This window comes from Gnatocerus cornutus, chromosome 9 (genome assembly GCF_029298725.1).
Source record: "Gnatocerus cornutus isolate USDA-ARS CGAHR chromosome 9, icGnaCorn1.1, whole genome shotgun sequence".
Classification (NCBI taxonomy): Eukaryota; Metazoa; Arthropoda; class Insecta; order Coleoptera; family Tenebrionidae; genus Gnatocerus; species Gnatocerus cornutus.
The window spans coordinates 14,035,788-14,057,154 of record NC_142241.1 but is presented as its reverse complement, the minus strand read 5'-3'; the positions used below and the strand labels follow the sequence as shown (position 1 = coordinate 14,057,154).

Below are 21,367 nucleotides of genomic sequence, written 5' to 3'. Positions count from 1 at the left end.
TTGTTTTAAAACTGTGGAAAGCAATTTTCTTTGGAAAAACGAACACAAAGTGCGCTCGTTTCGGTTGTCTATTATTACGGTAGTTTTAATGCAATTCTATTCATTTCTGTTATTGTTATCTCCCCAATTTTATGTAGTCTAGGGCAATTTTTTCAAAAATGGTGGAGGCGCCGGGAGTATAAATTAAAAAACTACATCTGTTGTTACGAGTTTTTTTTTAAACCTCTACGGCCCTGGAGAAAAGCTCAAATTGCTCGTGCGGAAACTAATTTTCTTGAGAAAAATGAAAACAAATTCGTATTATATTACAGACTTTCATAATGACATTCTATTCATTTGTGTTAAGCATTAACGTGCCTGTTGAATTTTGCTGGAAACGAAAAACCGGGGAAATGTTCCAATATTAAACATTCTGTTCTATTCGATGGTTTTCACTAAAAACAATATTTTACGTTTAGATCACACGTGCCTTGGTGTTATTATCGGCACTATTCCGTCTTTATCAGGTAATTCCATGTGAAACGTGAACAGAATTCATAAAGCAACCCTCAAGATATTTGCTCGCATATCATTTGATGTGTACACACACGCACCTATTTGTACGTGCTTTGCAAACTCGGAGTCCGAAATCTCCAACAAAATATATTTAAAACTGTTTTATTCTATAATTGAAAAGCCTACCCTTTTGTGGTTGTTTGATTAAGGGGGTGGCAAATTTCGTGAATGATTTATGAGGAGTTCTATTCAGAGAGTTAAAGAAAAAAGTTTACGAGGTGGAGTAGTTCGTGCGGAAAATCTGGGGATTTTTTAAATTAACCGTTTGTAGGTTAAAACATTCTTTTCTGTTTCAGATGTGGGGGCACAGAACCTGGGAAAGTTCAATTTGGGTGAGTACCTAACTTTTTTTGCGGTTCATGTAACCCAGTATTCGTGAATTTTGAGGAATTGAAAGAATTTCTCACATCTGTTTAATCTCCTTCGATTAAAACCTCGAGACGACGCGCAGTGAATTTTTATCCCCCGAGCTCTGAACTTGCTCGGTTTAATTATTTTGTCTTCGACGTCACTTTGACAGTTCCCTGTAATTAATAGCTTTTCTTGTGGGAAAGCTTTTCCGGGCACTTGTCCCAAAAAAATCATTACGATTCGATGTAAACAAGAACTGATGTAAATTTCTAATGAAATCGCCCGTCAACTGCACTTTACACTGAAAAATATTGAAACTGAAAGGCAAAAAGCAATTTATCTTTGAAAAGCTTTGCACCTAAAGCTTCTACGACACTGTCAAGTTAAAAATAAATCGCCCTTTATAAAATCAGTAGAAACAGTTATTTGCTGAATGTAACGATAACGCACTCAATAAAACACAACGTGCATTTGGAGATACACCTTTTACAAATGGGTTTTAGCGAGCGGAATGCAGATTAGGTAACAGCAGTATTGAATCAGTTTTTTTTGTGGATATTCTAGATGAATGCCAGGCTATACGTTCTCGAACAATTCAAATACGGACGTATCTGACCCGGCAGTTTCGACGGCAAAGCCTTAATCCGACGTATCAACTTCAGGGCGTTATTGGAAACTCCTCGCTCATTTCAATTCAACAAAAATTAGACAGACGAATCGAATACTGTTTTTAGGAGAGCATCGTGTTTCTCGTACAAAAGCCAGACGTTGGCAACTCTAATCGAATTCGAATAAATAACAGCAAAAATACAACTGGTTATCTTAATTTTGAAGCGTTTGCTTACTTAACTATTTATTTATAAACGGGTTCGTACCAATTGGGCATTATAAGAGGGCGACATGACAAGAATACCCGCAAATTTTATTTACTAATTTTTAATAATACTTAGAAGTGTCTCACCGACGGTTTCAACTGAATTTTTGATTCTTCCGCATTTAAAGGTCTTTTTACACGCTCAAGCCGTTTGCGCATTTAAATTGACTTAGTGAAGTTGATAAACGACTTTAGAGTCGTAACTTTCTCAAATTTCAAAGCTGTAGCTCTAAAATTACCAACTTTAAGAATTATAGTCAAAAATTTTGGAAATTTGCTCAGTCAAAAAAATAAAAATTTCCAAAATTTGAGTCTTTCGCTCTGCAATTTTTGCAATTTGGTAGAGTTAATATACAACTCAAGAGTAGTAACTTCCCTAAATTTCAAAGCTGTAGCACTAAAATTATCAAAATTACGAATTTTAGTAGAGGATATCGGATATTTATGCTTGGTCTTAAAAAATAAAATTTCTAAAATTTGAGTCTATCGCTTTAGAATTTTACAATTTGGTAGAGTTAATACACGACTCAAAAGTAGTAACTTTTACAAATTTCAAAGTTGTAGCTCCAAAATTATCAAAATTACGAATTTTAGTGGAGGATATCGGAAATTCTAGCTTCATTTTAAAAATAAAAATTTCTAAAATTTGAGTTTGTCGCTTTATAATTTTACAATTTGGTGGAGTTGATAAGCGACTCTAAAGTAGTAATTTCCCTAAATTTCAAAACTGTAGCTCTAAAATTACCAAAATCACGAATTTTAGTCAAAAATGTTGGAAATGTTTGGTTAGTCTTAAAATTGAAAATTTCTAAAATTTGAGTCTTTTGCTCTACAATTTTGCAATTCGGAGGACTTAATAAAAGACTCAAATGTAGTAACTTCCCCAAATTTCAAAGTTGTAGCACCAAAATTATTAAAATTACGAATTTTTGTGGAGGATATCGGAAATTCTGGCTTCATCTTAAAAATAAAAATATCTAAAATTTGAGTCTGTGGCTTTATAATTTTACAATTTGGTGGAGTTAATAAGCGACTCTAAAGTAGTAATTTCCCTAAATTTCAAAACTGTAGCTCTAAAATTACCAAAATCACGAATTTTAGTCAAAAATGTTGGAAATTTTTGGTTAGTCTTAAAATTGAAAATTTCTAAAATTTGAGTCTCTTGCTCTACAATTTTGCAATTCGGAGGACTTAATAAAAGACTCAAATGTAGTAACTTCCCCAAATTTCAAAGTTGTAGCACCAAAATTATTAAAATTACGAATTTAATGGAGGATATCGGAAATTCTGGCTTCATCTTAAAAATAAAAATTTCTAAAATTTGAGTCTGTGGCTTTATAATTTTACAATTTGGTGAAGTTAATAAGCAACTCTAAAGTAGTAATTTCCCTAAATTTCAAAACTGTAGCTCTAAAATTACCAAAATCACGAATTTTAGTCAAAAATGTTGGAAATTTTTGGTTAGTCTTAAAATTGAAAATTTCTAAAATTTGAGTCTCTTGCTCTACAATTTTGCAGTTCGGAGGACTTAATAAAAGACTCAAATGTAGTAACTTCCCCAAATTTCAAAGTTGTAGCACCAAAATTATTAAAATTACGAATTTAATGGAGGATATCGGAAATTCTGGCTTCATCTTAAAAATAAAAATTTCTAAAATTTGAGTCTGTGGCTTTATAATTTTACAATTTGGTGGAGTTAATAAGCAACTCTAAAGTAGTAATTTCCCTAAATTTCAAAACTGTAGCTCTAAAATTACCAAAATCACGAATTTTAGTCAAAAATGTTGGAAATGTTTGGTTAGTCTTAAAATTGAAAATTTCTAAAATTTGAGTCTCTTGCTCTACAATTTTGCAATTCGGAGGACTTAATAAAAGACTCAAATGTAGTAACTTCCCCAAATTTCAAAGTTGTAGCACCAAAATTATTAAAATTACGAATTTTTGTGGAGGATATCGGAAATTCTGGCTTCATCTTAAAAATAAAAATATCTAAAATTTGAGTCTGTGGCTTTATAATTTTACAATTTGGTGGAGTTAATAAGCGACTCTAAAGTAGTAATTTCCCTAAATTTCAAAACTGTAGCTCTAAAATTACCAAAATCACGAATTTTAGTCAAAAATGTTGGAAATTTTTGGTTAGTCTTAAAATTGAAAATTTCTAAAATTTGAGTCTCTTGCTCTACAATTTTGCAATTCGGAGGACTTAATAAAAGACTCAAATGTAGTAACTTCCCCAAATTTCAAAGTTGTAGCACCAAAATTATTAAAATTACGAATTTAATGGAGGATATCGGAAATTCTGGCTTCATCTTAAAAATAAAAATTTCTAAAATTTGAGTCTGTGGCTTTATAATTTTACAATTTGGTGAAGTTAATAAGCAACTCTAAAGTAGTAATTTCCCTAAATTTCAAAACTGTAGCTCTAAAATTACCAAAATCACGAATTTTAGTCAAAAATGTTGGAAATTTTTGGTTAGTCTTAAAATTGAAAATTTCTAAAATTTGAGTCTCTTGCTCTACAATTTTGCAGTTCGGAGGACTTAATAAAAGACTCAAATGTAGTAACTTCCCCAAATTTCAAAGTTGTAGCACCAAAATTATTAAAATTACGAATTTAATGGAGGATATCGGAAATTCTGGCTTCATCTTAAAAATAAAAATATCTAAAATTTGAGTCTGTGGCTTTATAATTTTACAATTTGGTGGAGTTAATAAGCGACTCTAAAGTAGTAATTTCCCTAAATTTCAAAACTGTAGCTCTAAAATTACCAAAATCACGAATTTTAGTCAAAAATGTTGGAAATTTTTGGTTAGTCTTAAAATTGAAAATTTCTAAAATTTGAGTCTCTTGCTCTACAATTTTGCAATTCGGAGGACTTAATAAAAGACTCAAATGTAGTAACTTCCCCAAATTTCAAAGTTGTAGCACCAAAATTATTAAAATTACGAATTTAATGGAGGATATCGGAAATTCTGGCTTCATCTTAAAAATAAAAATTTCTAAAATTTGAGTCTGTGGCTTTATAATTTTACAATTTGGTGGAGTTGATAAGCGACTCTAAAGTAGTAATTTCCCTAAATTTCAAAACTGTAGCTCTAAAATTACCAAAATCACGAATTTTAGTCAAAAATGTTGGAAATGTTTGGTTAGTCTTAAAATTGAAAATTTCTAAAATTTGAGTCTTTTGCTCTACAATTTTGCAATTCGGAGGACTTAATAAAAGACTCAAATGTAGTAACTTCCCCAAATTTCAAAGTTGTAGCACCAAAATTATTAAAATTACGAATTTTAGTGGAGGATATTGGAAATTCTGGCTTCATCTTAAAAATAAAAATTTCTAAAATTTGAGCCTATTGCTTTACAATTTTGCAATTTGGTGGAGTTAATAAACGACTCTAGAGTAGTAACTTCTTTAAACTTTAAAGCTGTAGCACTTAAATTACAAAAATTACGAATTTAAGTGGGGAAAATCGGAAATTTTTGCTTCATCTTAAAAATAAAAATTTCTAAAATTTAAGTCTTTTGTTGCCATGAAGACCGAAATTATGTTACTAAGTAACTGTCAATCAGGGCTATTCTAAATGGAGTTGCTTTAAAACTAAAGATATCGTTAATTTTATCTGTCTTTAACAAAATTAAAGCTTTATTTGTTTATCATTGATTCTTATCATTGAGGACACGTTCTTTAAGTTTTGCGTTAAATTTGATAACTTTATCTAATGTCCTTAAATGCGATTGTGAACAAACCCGATGTGCTTTAATCTGACTGTAATTTTTAAAGAGAGTTGGCTGCAATCACACTCATGTCATAAATTTGACGACAAATAAATTAGTCCTTTGCTGTGACGAGTAAGTTTGGTCAAAGAACCACTAAGCAACAATTTGAATTTCTAATTAATTACCTAGAGAAAGACAGGTCTCACCCTCTTAAAGAAAATACGTACAACGAAAAGTGGAATACGCTTGTGCGGGAGCTTAACAGTTGCGGCATGGGCCCAGCGACGTCCCTAGCTCAGTGGAAGAAAGTCTTCACCGAGCTTAAAAATAATACGAAAAAAAATGATCGGCAAATAAAAGAAGACCTAAACGCAACTGGCGGAGGAGAAAAAAAACAAAAATCCTTACTGGACTACGAACAGCGATTACTTGGGCTTTTAAAAAAAGTCACAATTGAAGGAGCAGACCTTCTGGAACCTGGAATCCCGACTTCACCCCCAAACATACCGCAAGACGAAAATTTAGAGTTAGAACGGGAAATAGAGGAAGCTGAATTGGTACTTTTTGATCATCAGCCGAAGGCTCCCGAAATAACGCAGCTACCAAAAAATATTCAACCTCTAAGAAAATTGAAAACAAAAATTATTAAAAACAAAATCAGAAAAAATAATAGAACTTCAACTTTAGAAAAAGCAGTAAGCGAATATAGTTCAGCCGTCGTGAGAATAGTTGAATCCAATAAAGAAGTTGCTAACGCTATTGGGGCACTTTCTAAAAATTTAGAAAAACTAACAAACGTGTTAGATAATAAATTTAATTTAATAATTTAATGCTGTTACACATTCTGTGAAATTAATTAGTTTAAATAAATTATATTATGTTACCAAAATAATTTCTAACAACGTGTTCCCTTAACTAATCTGCCTTCAGCTAAAACATTAATACGTCGAACAGGATGTTGAACGACAAGTGCATTGTCGTCGTTGATTTCCTCTTCTTCGTAGTCTTCTTCTTCTAGTTCTAAATTAAATTTGACGGCAAAATTATGAAGAATCATACATGAATATATGATTTTTCCTGCACGAATTGGGTGGTAATGCAGACATCTGGCTTTAGTTAAGCATCTAAACTTCAATTTCAAAATTCCAATACAGCGTTCAACTGTATTTCTTATACGAGCATGATGGTGTGTGTACTGATATTCAGCAGTACCTGGTACAGTACCTTCAATGGGTGTCAATAACCAGGGTTCAACAGGGTATCCTGAATCACCCTAAAGCCACATATTACGTACCCCATGTCGATATTTGTTAGACATGTATCTTCTAATAACAGATGAGCCCCATATTGCCGAGTCATGATTTGCACCAGGAAATCTTACATTTGCTGATAAGATTTTCATATCAGAATCACAAATAATTTGGGTATTGATGCTGTAAAATCCTTTTCTGTTGTAATATACTACAGCAGGATATATTTCATCTTGAGTTGGGGGAGCATTAATAGCAATATGCGTTCCATCGATGGTGCCAATAATACCACCCATATTAAATTTTTCAAAGAAACCAATTTTTATACGGTCAAACTCTTGATTGTTTTGGGGAAACTTGATATGTTCATTTAATAAGTGGTTAACAAAAAGGTACATCTGTGATTTCTGCAATAGATTTACTTATCATCGGTTGACTCATACCAAATGTAAAATCTTGTCCAACCAAAAAGCTTATTGTTGTTAATATTTTAAGTTCGTTAGGTACCTGCAGTTGACGTATATCTGCGATTTTGCATAAAAGGTAGAACTTCATCTATTATCTGCCTCATCATGTCTTTCGTAAATCTAAAGAGTTGTTTAAAGTGGTAATCTGGAGTATCAAAAGCATCATAATGATCTCGAATACGACGTCTATGTACATTCAATCTGTGTCTGCAAAATGCATTATTATAAATATTAGGCAGAATAGTGCAAAAATTTTTGTTTACCTTCGTTCTAATTCTTCCACTTCTTCCACAATTAGCGCATCTAAAACTCCAAATCCATTCATTGTGACTTTTCAAAATGCCAAATATTAAAGCAATACCTTTTAACCATATTAAAGCCACTATTTCAGACAGCCTTAATATTAGAGTATTTATCTTTAAAATTAAAGACCTCTTCATCAATTTTAAAGCATTTGGTGTAAAATAAAATTGACTTTATTGGTTGTGTCGTTAAATATGCAGTTAACGATGTCGCTAATTTTAACGAAATGAATTGGAATACTGCTGATATGTTAAAAAATAATTAAATAAAACGTTAGCAATTCGTAAACTTTAAATTGCTCTAATTTAAAATCTAACGAGTTTAGATTTCACAGTTTTATTAACGAACCTGTTCTTCTGAGACACCCGTATAAATGAGTCTATTACGTCTTTTCTGATGAGAATTGTTCATCAAAGGAACAAATAATACCAGAATTTTTGAAGGCGCAAACTGCACGTCGTAAATTTTCAAAAAATTGTCAATAACCAGTTACAAAACGAAATAAAAGCTTTTCAGTATCTCCGTTTTTCCGTTAACAATGTACGTGAAAACGCTTTTCACAGCGGCGATTTTCCCGTGATGATTTATAACTATTTGTTTCGAAAATTTTAACTTGGTCATGGTGTAAAAAGAAGTTTTATCATCTCGGGTATATCTAGCTTGCACAGCTTCTCCCTTTTTCATGTACCGATATTAAATCCCACCACTGCGACTTGGAACGAAGAAAGATAACAATTTCATGATTCGAAATGAAATCGAAAAATTTTCTCCACCCGTTCCGATATTGTTCGTGAATTTTTAATATTGTTATATTGCGACGCAAAACTATAAAATATAAACAACGCGTAATCCTTCAAGACCTTGAATTATCCAACGTCAGACGTATCCTTCTTGCATGATCATGTTGACACGGCGAGAGCCTCGAGGGGAAGTAATCAATTCGCATGTTCATATAAAAATGAGAACCTCTAACCCCCCGGATATTTATTCAATAAGGGTGAAGGTTGAACGTTTGATCAGCTGACTACGGAATATTGTCTTCCAGATATAACCGACACTGATAGCCGCAGCACTGCAAATAAGAGGCGAAGGCGATGTTGAATTTTTCGTGTTATTAATAAATCATTTTATAGATATGCATGTAAAATGGGAAAATAAGACCAAAGAGACTGTCGATAAATGAAATTCAAATTAGAATTTTTTAAGATCGCGGATAAACTTAATGGATGTTTTGTGGAGATTTTTATGTTGAGTGCTTCAATTGGGATTTGGCTGGTCTTTGATTTAAGTGGTGTGGAAGACCTTGGGGTAAAAAACGCAGGACACGCCACCGAATACAAGCAACCAGGTCAGATTCTGGATTTCTCTCCAGTTATCCCAACTAATCCATTTTTTTTGTGGGGAAAAAAGTAGGCACTGGGGTATAAAAACCCATTATTGTTTGCCCTCTGGTTAGATTATTTAAATATAAATTAATTAAAAAAAAAGAACTGTGAAACTGTGACGTCACCGTACCGAAACAAAGAAAAACCAATTTCCTTTGTTTGATATTCATTTAAACCAGACACATGACCGAGTTTGTAATGAATGAACAGAGGATCGAATGTAACAAAAATTTTGGTTTTGATAGCGTACGTGGGTCGTTAAATCTACGTGTTGATGGCCCTCAAGTATTGATTCTACTAATGAAGGCGTTGTTGTTTTAAACAAAATAGTTTCGTTTTCTTGGAGCTAAAAATTCCGCTTTTCTCTCGGGAATTCCACGTTCTAATTTCTTCTAATTCCACCGGTTCAAGTGGGTACAAGTTTAGAAGTTGGTGAAAAACTTTATCACTCTACATATTTAAGTCACGGAAAGTGCAAATAGGAAGCTTGTTTCTTGCGCGAATTTTTTTATTACCTCAAGAAGTACGTGGCGTGAATAAGTTTCAACGTCCATTCCGAACGGTTTTGGTTCAATCTCCCTAAGGGACGCCTGTCTGATATGAACTCGTTCGTCCTTGATAAAAAATTAATTCATCCTTCAATCAATCGGAAAGATTTGTGCGGAGATTCGGGAATTTCATATTCAGGAGTTGTTATAATTAATTAGTTAAATGAACCTTATAACATCAAGGATGGTCTAATCTGGCTATAAATAAAGTCCTCGAGGATTATGCGCTATAAATATAACCACGAAGGTATATTGGAGTTTATGGACACCTTTCGCGGAGCAGAATTTAATTTTTTATGGAAGGGACAAAATTAAGTGTTTTCCATAAAAATCTCTGCGTGAGCATCAACAATTCCAATATGAGTTTTTGTAAAGACGGAATGTAAAATTTTCCTCTAAATAAGATGCGAAATATTGCTTTTCGAGAATATCTTCGCCGGAGTATAAATTTTTATCCTATATTTCTCACAAAATGTTTGGGTCTATATCAGTTACAAGAGGCTGAACCAGCTCATAATAGGCTCTCTTTCAAACGTATTTACTTCTTTCATAAATCGAAATCGAATTTTTGTGGGCCGCGATTTAACAAGTCAAAGCTTGGATGACGTCATTTTAGGGACATTTCGTTCAATTACTTGATTTCTGAGCACAGTCTTTCATAAAACCCGCGAGGATAATTTGGAACTTAACATTGAAAATCGCATCGTAGTCAGAGAGCTCCAAACCCACATCTGACATTTGACATAGGAAACTCGAAATCCCATTTTCGCCACTATTCTCCACATTACACAACTGATGGTCTTTTGTGCGTATCTGTTGCATACATCCCCATGTATTATTATCATTAATTTCCTGCAGAGACATATTTCGATGTCTGGAAGCGGTGCAGCACGTTCATTCGCGATAAATTAGATTTTAATACAGTAAGTTGGTAAGAGAGCCAGAACGCAAATAGGAGAAGTTTGCTTGCTTCAGATGATGCATTGCCTATCGTGTTGTGCTCAGCAAGAGCTCGACAAGAACGTCGGCCGTTTTTTTAAGCTACCATAAATCACAATTTGTGCAATAAAGGTGGAGCATTTTGATTTTTTGGTGGTGGTCGCGCGTCGCTAAAAGACTCTGAAAAATGCTTTGAATTACGAATGTCGACGAGGCGATACAAGCGCCGCAGGGGCGAAAATACTCTCACCATTAATTCCTGCTGACAAGTAGGGGACGGCGGGGAAAGAACGGAAAATGGAATCGAATCATTCTTTTAGTATTCAATCGGAAATGAACATGTGACGCCGCTGTTGGTAATAATTGAGTTAGAAGGATACCAATGCGACATATTTAATTCACATTTCAATATTTCTAATCGATAAATGCTTTCAATTTAGTGAAACAATCGCGTCATTTTCGGCGTAACTTTTAATGAAACTAGTATTTTCGATGCTTTGGTGTTAAATACTAAAATATTATCGTTTTAGGAAGTTCGTATTTCAGTTTATCTTTGATATTGGATACTGCAGCGCAATTTTCGCCAATTGAGAGGTGCCATTAAAAATAACGACGCTAAATTCAAACAATGTTTAAAATTCGAAAAACAATTAAAAAGTTGAGCACCTTTTCACGGTCTCGAATTACAGTTTTACATGTTATTAGAGTTGTACGGAAAGTTTCTGATATAAAGAGCTTTTCACTGTAACACAACAAGCAACTAACTTCCCGTCTAACTTCTCTGCAATTTCATTAAAAAAACTATATTTATTCTCAGTGGAATTTTCCGCGCCAAACTACCCCATCTACTCGTTTTGTTAAGTAACTTTAGTTATCAATTTATTTTATAGTCCACCAGATAACTGGTTAATCACGAGCAATTTCCTCTATCAGCAGGATAAAATCGAAGCGATAGAAATCCATCAGCTCACTACCCCGTCGGAAAATTCTCCCTCTATATTTCGTAATTTTGCGGTCGTGTAAAGTTTTTGTGGGAACGACGTAACCGAACATGTTCAACATAGTTGGACGAAACTATTATCGTGCGTGCAAGTAATTAAAACAAGATCTTGGATGGAGATAGGGACAAAAAAGGGACGAAAAAATTTATATTAACAATAATTGGAACCCGAAAATGTCATTTCGTTTAATATCTGGAAACTCATATTTTTCAGCGATTTTCTGGTCAATCTATAGCAACGTTTATTGATTTAGGGTATGTTTTTCAGTTTTGACCTCTGCGGGCAGTTTTCGTGTCGTTCGTGTTTCACTTATTTGATTTAAAAATAATTACTTTTTAAAATTAACCGCAATGTACTTTTTAATCAAATAACGCAGTAAATTCAGTTATGCACAAACTACTTACTTTCCAAGGTTGAAATTGAAAGGTGTTAAAACCATCGCAATAAATTTTGTTTGTTTGTTTATAATTTTATGAGCACGCTAAAACTAAAAATTAATTTTAATGAAATTTTATTTTTCACGCGCTCACAGACTATGCAAAATTGCAAATTTCTAGAGCAAGAAAAAATTCTTTCAGATATTTTTATTTGTGAAATTTTGTATTTTTTTTATAATATTTTGTACTTTGACAGTTTTAATGTCAAATTTTTAAAATTTCGAGGTCAGTTTTATCAGTTGTACAAAATTACAAAATTAAAAAAAAATTGAGACGAAGCAGATATTTTAAAATTTGGAACTGTGGCAGTTTTAATGTTAACTGCATCAAATTTTAAGGATTTATTATTTTAATCAGGTCTATCAACTGTAGAAAATTACAAAATTTTTGAGCAAAAAAAACAGATTAAATTTTTTTTTATTTTTGGGACAAACCAGAAATTTCACAGAAAAAAATTCAAAAATTTTCTAAAATTATGTAACTGTGGGAGTTTTATTATTTATTTATTATTTTAGTCAGGTTTTCAAACTGTACAAAATTAGAAAATTTTACAGCAAGAAACAACAATTTTAGAAATGTTTATTTTAAATATTTTTCAACATATTTTAATTAAATTTTATAGCCCTGGCAGTTTTGATGTTAAGTCCGTAAAATTTTGTGGACTTATTATTTTAGTCAGTTATACAAACTGTTCGAAATTACAAAATTTTAGAGCAAGAATCAACAATTTTAGAACAGTTTATTTTCTAATTGAATTCGATATTTTCAAAATTTTTTATAAAATCATGTAACTTTGACAGTAATGTAAGAACCGTAAAATTTAGAGAATGACGTGTTTTTGACACGCCTAACAAATTACAGCAAAGAAGAACACTAAAAACAGTTGTACAAATGTTTATTTTCCAAATTTCATTTTTTTTATAAAATTTTGATTTTTAATATCAAGACGATAAAATTTTAAGGAATAATTAGAAAATTAAAATTTATACTTTGAAGCAGTTCCCGAAAACTGTTGCGAACGTTCCGTCCTATTCAAAAGCAAATAAAGACTTATTTCGCATTAACTGCAGGTGCCCTTAGATTTACGCCTTTTTTATCCTTGAAAAATTTAATAAAGTCAAGCACTAAACTTTCTAGAAGTATTGAAGATTAAAATTTATAGGCCAGAAACTAGCTCGGACTTTCGGGGCCCTAAATGCAGATGTCAAAAGGAACGAAAGCAGTAAATCACCTCATAGTTACAATTCCCGTAATTTGTTCATGAAAACAAGAGTTTGAGAAACTCCTCCCAATAGGGAATTTCCTCAAGTCCGAAGTAATATGAATTTAATTTCGGGCTTAATTGGAGCATGTTTCGTACGTAGATCGCGGACTTGGTAGTTTTTAATTATGCACTACTTAAGGGTTGAGTAAACTTGAACTTAGAAACCTATTAATTGGAGGAGCACACATTCACTTTAAAATGATTAATCTCTTGTTTAACTTTAAAACATGATGGTAGTTGGCTGAAATTAATTAATTCCAAAACTTGCCTACGCCTAAATAAAATACTTTTAAACGGTTTAATTAAACAACCAGAATAATTATATTTTCAAAAGAAAATGAATGGAACTGGGTTTCATTAAAATTCAACGTTCTTTTCGAATTATCCGATTTAGAGACCTGTAATCGGATGAATCCGCATAATTAAAACTCCATATAGAAAAGTCACCGGCTCTAACGAGAAATTTCGACGACTTTGGAAGTTAACGAGCTTAATGACGGCTTCGTTTGAACTTTTAAAGTCAAGTTTAACTTATAAACATTTTTTTTAAACCGCTAGTTTGGTTTGCGTCAACGATTGAACTTTTCCACGTCAAGAAATCCAATAAAAGTTTATTAACGTTCAAAAATGACATGATTGTTGTCCTTACTTTATGAAGTTATCAAGAACTGAAATGCTTCTATTCAAACAAACAGTCAGAAAAAATAAGCAAAACCGCCGAGTTTGGTGGCAGTTCTAAATTAAAACGATGATTAATAGTACATTGGAACAGCGGTATAATAAACTTTCAAATATCCATCTAGAATTCCCTGTTTTATATAAACAGTAATTTCTGGAGGATCCACTCCATTATCCCGGTTTTCGCAATTTATACAGTTACATTAAATAAAAACTTGCGCAATCAATAATCTCGTTATGGGTTCTTTCGGCGGTGCATCTAATTCTCTTCGCAAGTGATTGTTAATAGAAATAGAGGCGTGTAATTAGCAGGAGACTTCTTTTAAGAAGTTAAAATCTACTTAATCTAGAAGTCAGTAGGGCTAAATATTCGCTGGAGTGACTTTCAACATTTTTAAAGCCGGTGAGTTAAAAACTCCTCTTTAAACACTCGGTATTTTTGTATTTACACGCCATTAACTCGCAACCTAAGACGTTAAAATTAACGTTTCAGATTAGAGTGCCACTTACCATTGTTTACGTGAGTTTGTTTACTCAGATTCTCCCAAAGTCGCGTCGTCTCATAAATAATGAACACTAAATTGATTCAATCTCAATTACCAAAATAAAGAATTAATAATCAAACGTAACGTAACGCAAACGTATACCAGTTGCTCGTACGTTTGGATGCTGGGCAGGGCCGTATCGCTGCGCTTGCGTTAACCAATCTTATCTTTCAGACGCGCGGGTTGCCTGTTTTCAGTAGTTTTCAGGATGCGAGACGAGCTTTCGAATTGTTGCATTTGGCGCTCAACTTTCTCGCAACTGTATAACTGAGCTTTGAAAACTTTTTTCGATTTAATTTCTAGTGTAGTCGATGTAAATAGGTTGTAGTGAAAACTCTGAATGGATGTGTGGAAATTTTATTCAAATCGTCGAAATATATTAGTGCATAAACATGTGACTTGTATTGATACGTGAATCATTTCTTCTTTCACAAACTTTGCACAAACTTCCTTTTCCTGTTCACCGGACATGGAAACAAGGTGAGTGGAAAATTGTGACTTGAAAAAATTGTAATTAATGTTTTGTTAACTACCGACTCCATTATCTCGGATGATTTATCTATAAAGCGGAGGTAAATATTATTGGCACCCGGTTGATTCAGACGAGACAGAAAAACGTGTTGATTGATTTTAGTTTTTTAAGTGAAGATACACCCGTCATGTTCAATTTCGAACAAAATTAATTTAATATCGACCTCATTTTCTGAAAATTGTTTCTGAATTTAAAAGCTTTTCGGGCTCAAATATGGCTGAAATTATGAAGGGAATTTGAAGGGGAATTTTAAATTATTTACAACCTAAGCAATTTACTTCTATTTTACATAAATTTTAATAAGGCTAAGCTAATTAAATTAAGTCGTTTGACTCGAAAGAAAAGTTATTAATGTCAGATGAAATATCGCACGATTAATTCGCTTCAGTTTTATATGTACTCGAAGTTAAAAATCGCTCTATTCTCCCTCTGTTAATTAAATCTGAGTAGAGTCTGACAGGACGACTTAAATTACAGTAATTACTTCGGGAATTGAAACTTTTTACAGGAATTCCTGCGAAAGCTCGTTGTCATTTTAGCGTCAAAAGCGCGTAAAATGCAGGATGTATGTCGCTTTAAAGCAAAATACGCTGTTTCGTCACAATTGCATTTCAGACATCTGATGCTTGACGAAATTTATTATACAGGAAGCCAATTTCTTCACTCTGATTGTGTGGCAATTTAAATGTAAATGATTTACAACGCAGCAATTCGAGCGAATTACAACGGAAAATTTAAATCTCGTGTGAATTTAAAGCAGAAGTGACAAAATTTTCTCCCATTAATAATGAAAGGATTTTTAAACTCGCTTCTGCGACGGAAAGTTTGGGGCAGTCAGACTTAGACATTATACCGATTCAAATATTTAAACTCTATCGATCATCGAATGAGGCGATTTGAGGGGTTAATAATTTAAATGCGTATTGGATATTAGAGGTTCCTTGAGGGGAAGAACATGCATTTTTAAACCGCGTCCTTGGAGCTGCTTGTGAATTTTTAAACGAGTTGATTTTTGGGACACAAAAAATTTGTTAACTACAATTTAAATTAATGAAGGTGACTTGTCTTCTACGTTTTAAATTATTAAGTTGGATCGGGTAGCGTCGCAGCCAGATGGAAAAAAAACACGATAAGTTTGGATAAGCATGATTTGCAGAGCAACTGTAATTAAAGGTTTCTAAAAGGGATATCTTTGCATTTGTTTAATGAGTAGTGCATGCAAATTGTAAAAATTTGCATTTTGTTTCATTTAGATGGAAATAGCTGATGTGTGCGGTTTCGAAAATGTGCACAATAATTTAAATAAAGTAGGGATTTTGCCTGCAGACTATCTGGAGTGTTATATTTTATTTCAAAATGTATAGTGCAGGTTGGGGTATAAATAAGGTGAAGTGGCTCATAGAATTCCGAACTTGTGTCGTAGCTCATCTCGTTTCATTCCGCCAATTGATGAGTTCACGTTGAGTTAATTTAATATCAAAATGTGTATTGCAGTAGGTCATAGAAACCCGAACTTGTGTCGTAGCTTATCGTTTGAGTTAATTTACGTCCGTTTAAATATGTTAAAGTTCCGAAATCGAACGCTCCGCCCCAAACCCGTGATAAATAACCGAAATACGTTGACAAGTCCCTCGTTTCCTCGCAGCAAAAAAATGTAAAGTAGCAGTTTGAGCGTAACTCGCGTGAATGAGTGACGTTCGACTTTTTGTTTTTTGATGATTTTTCTTACTTTGATGTATTATGTACAGGAATTGGGTCCGCCGATCAGGTGGTCCATAAAGCGTTGGTATTTGTTGGGAGATTGAGTTGAATCAGGAAAAGCTCCGGCAGCGGCATTTTCATCATCACAGTAAATTTCGATGAAATTTATCGATGATTTGCGTGACCTGTATGAAGAACGTCCCGTGAAAATTTGTAGCTTTTATTACTGGCCGCAGATGGGGTGTGTTTGTGAATTATTCGGGGATTGGATTGAAGGGTTCGGTAATATTTTAGGGCAAGAAGCAAAGACCATGGGTGTTTTTAGTTGGTTATTACCGTTTCATGAACTAGCCAGGATGTGTTTGTGGATAGATACCCGCCCGAATTAATTATGGAAATGTTGGTTTAATTGCCTTAATTTACCCTAAACCCGAACGTGGAAGTCGGTCGTGCCAGCATGAAGACAATAAACACATATTGTATCTATAAACAACAGGAGATACAATCCTGGGGAAATTTAATCGCCTTTTTTAAGCACCTCGCTAATTACGGTTTAAAACAAAATTATGAATCTGAGCTGAGTTTAATAAGCTCCAAATTAACGTTTCTGCAGAAATGTTTTTCGATGTGGAATATTTCCAGTATCAATGGTTAAACGTGTTGTTTACTACCTACGACCGAAAAATCGCGTGGGTCCCACTGTATAATCGGTCCAATTAAAAGTCCATTTGAATTTCGCGACGTGAATTACCGGTATAAATATTCTTAACCGCAACAAAGTTACAGTTTTTCGTTATTAGATGGAACAATTTTATATCGCATCCTGATTTATGAGTCGTTAAAAATTATGATCGCTAAAATATGTGAATGTGATTTTTTACTACGCACTGCTTATTTTCCTCCGAATATATTAAGTTTTCACCTCGAGATTTTCACGGTGTGTTATTCTTATTTGATTGCTTTTTCGCTACCGAAATGTTTAATTTCTTTACTCCCATAAATCAAACAATAACATAAACATGACACCGTGAAAACGCACGAATGATATTGTTTTCTTTTATTATTCAACCGAAATAAAGCCCGCAATTTGGGTTTGTGTCTCGTATACGCATATTCCCATCGAGCCAACTTCACGGGTTCATCTTCTGAAATGGCTTTAAAATCTTCCCCGCAATAACGGATAAAATTTCGAGTACATCTAAAAGTATTTACCGACAACGAACCAATCGGGTTTTAATTCTGGCTTTATCCTCGTTAATTTATTTTTATTTCGTTTTCTAGTGTAAAGGTCTGGTTTAATATTTCAAGGTTTAGCGTCATGGTGACGCGGGTTTTCGAGGACAAAAAATTGCGGTTTGTGTATGAAAATACTCCTTTCACTCTCGGGGTGTTTATTTTTTCTTGTCCGTTATTTCCCGCTTTGTTTCAACGTGATTTCCAAGAAATTTAAAATTCGTGTGATTGGTTTTTGTGATTGCTTTCCTTCATTTTTAAAGGGGTCAAATTTCGGGTACGTTTTTTGTTAGAACGATGTTATCACTATAAATTACGTTTCTTGTTGAAGAAATGATAAATCCCTCCACGTTTTAGGATAGCAACAAATTCTTGTAACTGAAATTTTCCGGCCGTCGCAGTCATTAATTTCCCCGAAACTTTGTTATCCTTAACAATTTAATGTTAAAATAGTGTTCAGAATGGGTCAGCTGCTGCCAAAAGAATCCATCACAAACCGCATCATAAAATCATGTCATGTTCAGCCCGTTTTCCGTGAGTTGTATATAAAGATTTCTCAAAGAAAGATAAACGCAATATTAACTGAAACAAGATAAATTTCTCAATCTGAAGAAAATCGCCGCTACCTCTCGATACGATGGGTATATTGCTGGAGGTGCATCACCCGATTAAATCTAATGAACTAATCACCATGAAGTTCATCAGATTCAATATTCCCGAAGTTGAAGATGCAATATGCGCTTCGGGTGCATTTCATAGTGGAGTTGTACGGTTAATTAGGCAAAGAAGAGTGAAGAGTCTGTGCTTTTATCGAAGAGGTTTTACGTGTTGTAGTTTTCGCGATATCTACCTACCTCACAAGTCACTCCGAGAGTCATTAGCAAATGGGTAAACTTTCCGTGAAGACAGTATGGTCTAACTCTCAAATGCTTGGCGCTCACTTTAACCCTCTTGTCAGCCACACCAATCTCGGTTAGCTTAGCAAGCTGTGTGGATCAAATTACACTTTTACTTCCGTGCCGCCCTCCAGCAAACATCCTTCGTCTGTCTCTATTGTTATAATAAACTTCCGCGTCGATATGTTGGGAAATTTTTCTAGTTGAAAGTATTTTTTTTACCATGTTGACGGAAAATCCGCAACTATTGACTGCCTTTCTACAAGATTAAAATCCATAAATCTGTCAGAAAATATTTTGTTGATTTGTGGCGAAAATGCGACATTTCTGGCTTCCTCCGTCAATAAAATAACTCGTGAAGCAAAATCAATACAGCGGACAAGAGCTTAATCATGTAAATATTAGGATTTCGTTAAAATGTTTTATTGGCATGTTTATGGGGTAAAATGGGCCAATTATCGATGATGTCTCCAAAGATTAGTTTTTGATACAAATATTGGCTTTAGGCGGTGCCTTTATTCATTCATTCAAATGTCAATTTTATTGGGGATTTTAATATAGGTATCTAAAGACCTTTATTGGTGAACTATTTCAATCGAAAATGTAGACTTAATTACGCTTTGAATCCAAACAATACACACATTTGATGCGTATTTAGTTTGCAGATGAATTGCGCATTGTTTGTTATCCCTTTCCGCAGTGAAGCGTGGCCAATGCTTTGTTGTAAAAATATATGAATTATGTAACTTTTTGCTAAAGTTATATTTGTTTTACATTAACAAACCAAAAATAATCATTGATATAAATGAGGATTTACCCAACAAAATAAAAAGTTATTTACATGTAACTAAAACCCATAAACGTATAATCAAAGGTTTTTTAATTTTTTTTTTAATTACGTTGGAGTAAATAGCCCAGAGATTTTGTTGTTGATTTTAAAACATTTGTTTGAGCTGTACATATGTAAAATTTTAAAAATAATTCGTTCCCTTTAAAACATACACTTTTGGAAAGTATAAATTATATCTGCCATTATAAAATTCTCATATTTTCCAACAACGTTGCTATGTTATATGAAACTGTGTTATTGTTCTAAGCAACTGATATTTCACTTACGTGTTACGTGTTCCACCACATTTTATCAAGTTGTGTGATAAGAATTTCTATTTCAGTTTTTGCCATCAAAATATTTGTTATCTTCGCACCTAAAGCTTCCAATATGTTTATATTAGTCGCGGAATTTATTAATCGAGTTTATTTGGGAATTTGCGAATTAAGTGCTTAATGGTGTGTAGATAACGAAATATGTTGATGTTTTCCATATTTTCGTCTCAATCCTCAACCAGTAGCACGTGTCAAAACAATTCAGAAAAATATTTCTTGCAGCAAATTTTCGGATTTAAATTAGATAAGAACCTCTTTTTGATGTTTAAAGATTTTTCTTCTGTTAGATTTTGTACTCAACTCCTAAGCCATGACTAAAAAGGCAAACTGGAAGATTTGATGAAATGGAATTTTTTCAGTCAGCTAGAAATTCAATGCGACGTCAATTTTAAGTTTGGTATTTTGCAACTTTCATCTGATGCGAATTTTACGAATCACAATTCAAAAACTGGGAAATGTAAAGACATTTTTCTCAGATAAAATTTTTAATACTTGTACTGATAATATTTTGATGAAATGACTTTTTTTGGAAATGAGTAACGTCAAAAGAGTGACGCTAGACTAACTTATCGGTCAGAAATTTGATGTTTTAAAAAAGTATTGTCGAGAAAGGATATCAATACGAAGTTTTGTACTTTTAAAATTATATCAGATGAGATTTTTGTACGCGACTAGCCCAAATTTGAAAAATGAGATTTCGAAAATACGACACGACAGCGTTGGCAAGCTATAAATAATGCCAAAGCTTTAGACGAGCTTTTTTTCAAATTTAATCGTAGATAAAACGCTGTACGAAATTTTTTTCGCAACATTCGTGGCTTTTAAACGAGTTTTATGTTAATTACGGAATCAAGTTCATTAATTTTCTAAGTACTTTACTCTGCGACAGGTAATGGGTATTTGATAAATGTAAGAGTTCCGTGTGACATGTCGCAGGATTTGCAGGATTTAAAAATGAGCATTGTGTAAATCGCTTTGCTGAGTTCCACCAATCACAATCTGCATTTTAAATTTGGCAAAAAGTCCGCTGCACGATCAATGGACTAGAGCTATCTAATTTAATTTGCGTTGAAAAATGTTAGTGATTTGTCTCAATATCCCAGTACTGATAATACTGTCGCAAAATAAAGTGACAATCGTCGGCAGTCAACTGCTAAATAAATAAGTCTTTTACTTACAAGTTGGTCTGTTATTAATGACCGTCTGAGTCGAGTCTGTGATTTATTCCCAGCTGGTAACGTTAAGTTTTCCTGAGAAATTGATTGAATTACCGGTTGGGATAAACTATTCAAGTGGTATCTAGCATCAGTTGGTTTGTGAGGAATGTAATATTTCAGAAGGACATTAACTTTTTACTGCATCTTTCGAGCACACGTTATGATTCTGTGATCAATACAATAGTAGAGTGCAGAGTTCCGGCGTGGATAAATGCTAAGTAAAAAGATTTAGAGCACTCCCATTCGTTAGCAAGGCAATGAAGGAGTTAAAAAAACGACTGAGTATTTATCACGAAACCCCACATTATG

General features: G+C 33.3%; 1 protein-coding gene across 2 annotated transcripts in view; it reads left to right on the top strand.

Moving 5' to 3' along the window:
- Nucleotides 1-860: 860 nt before the first annotated feature.
- The window catches only part of LOC148169047 (5-hydroxytryptamine receptor-like), a 100,558-nt gene continuing 80,051 nt past the window's right edge, over nt 861-21,367 (top strand). The window contains exon 1 of one of the 2 annotated variants that reach the window (XM_088045639.1): nt 861-887. The gene's annotated coding sequence lies outside the window, so the exon portion shown is untranslated. Of the gene's footprint in view, nt 888-12,413; nt 14,796-21,367 lie in introns of those variants that run through there. The other variant, XM_088045638.1, reaches the window with a different exon arrangement.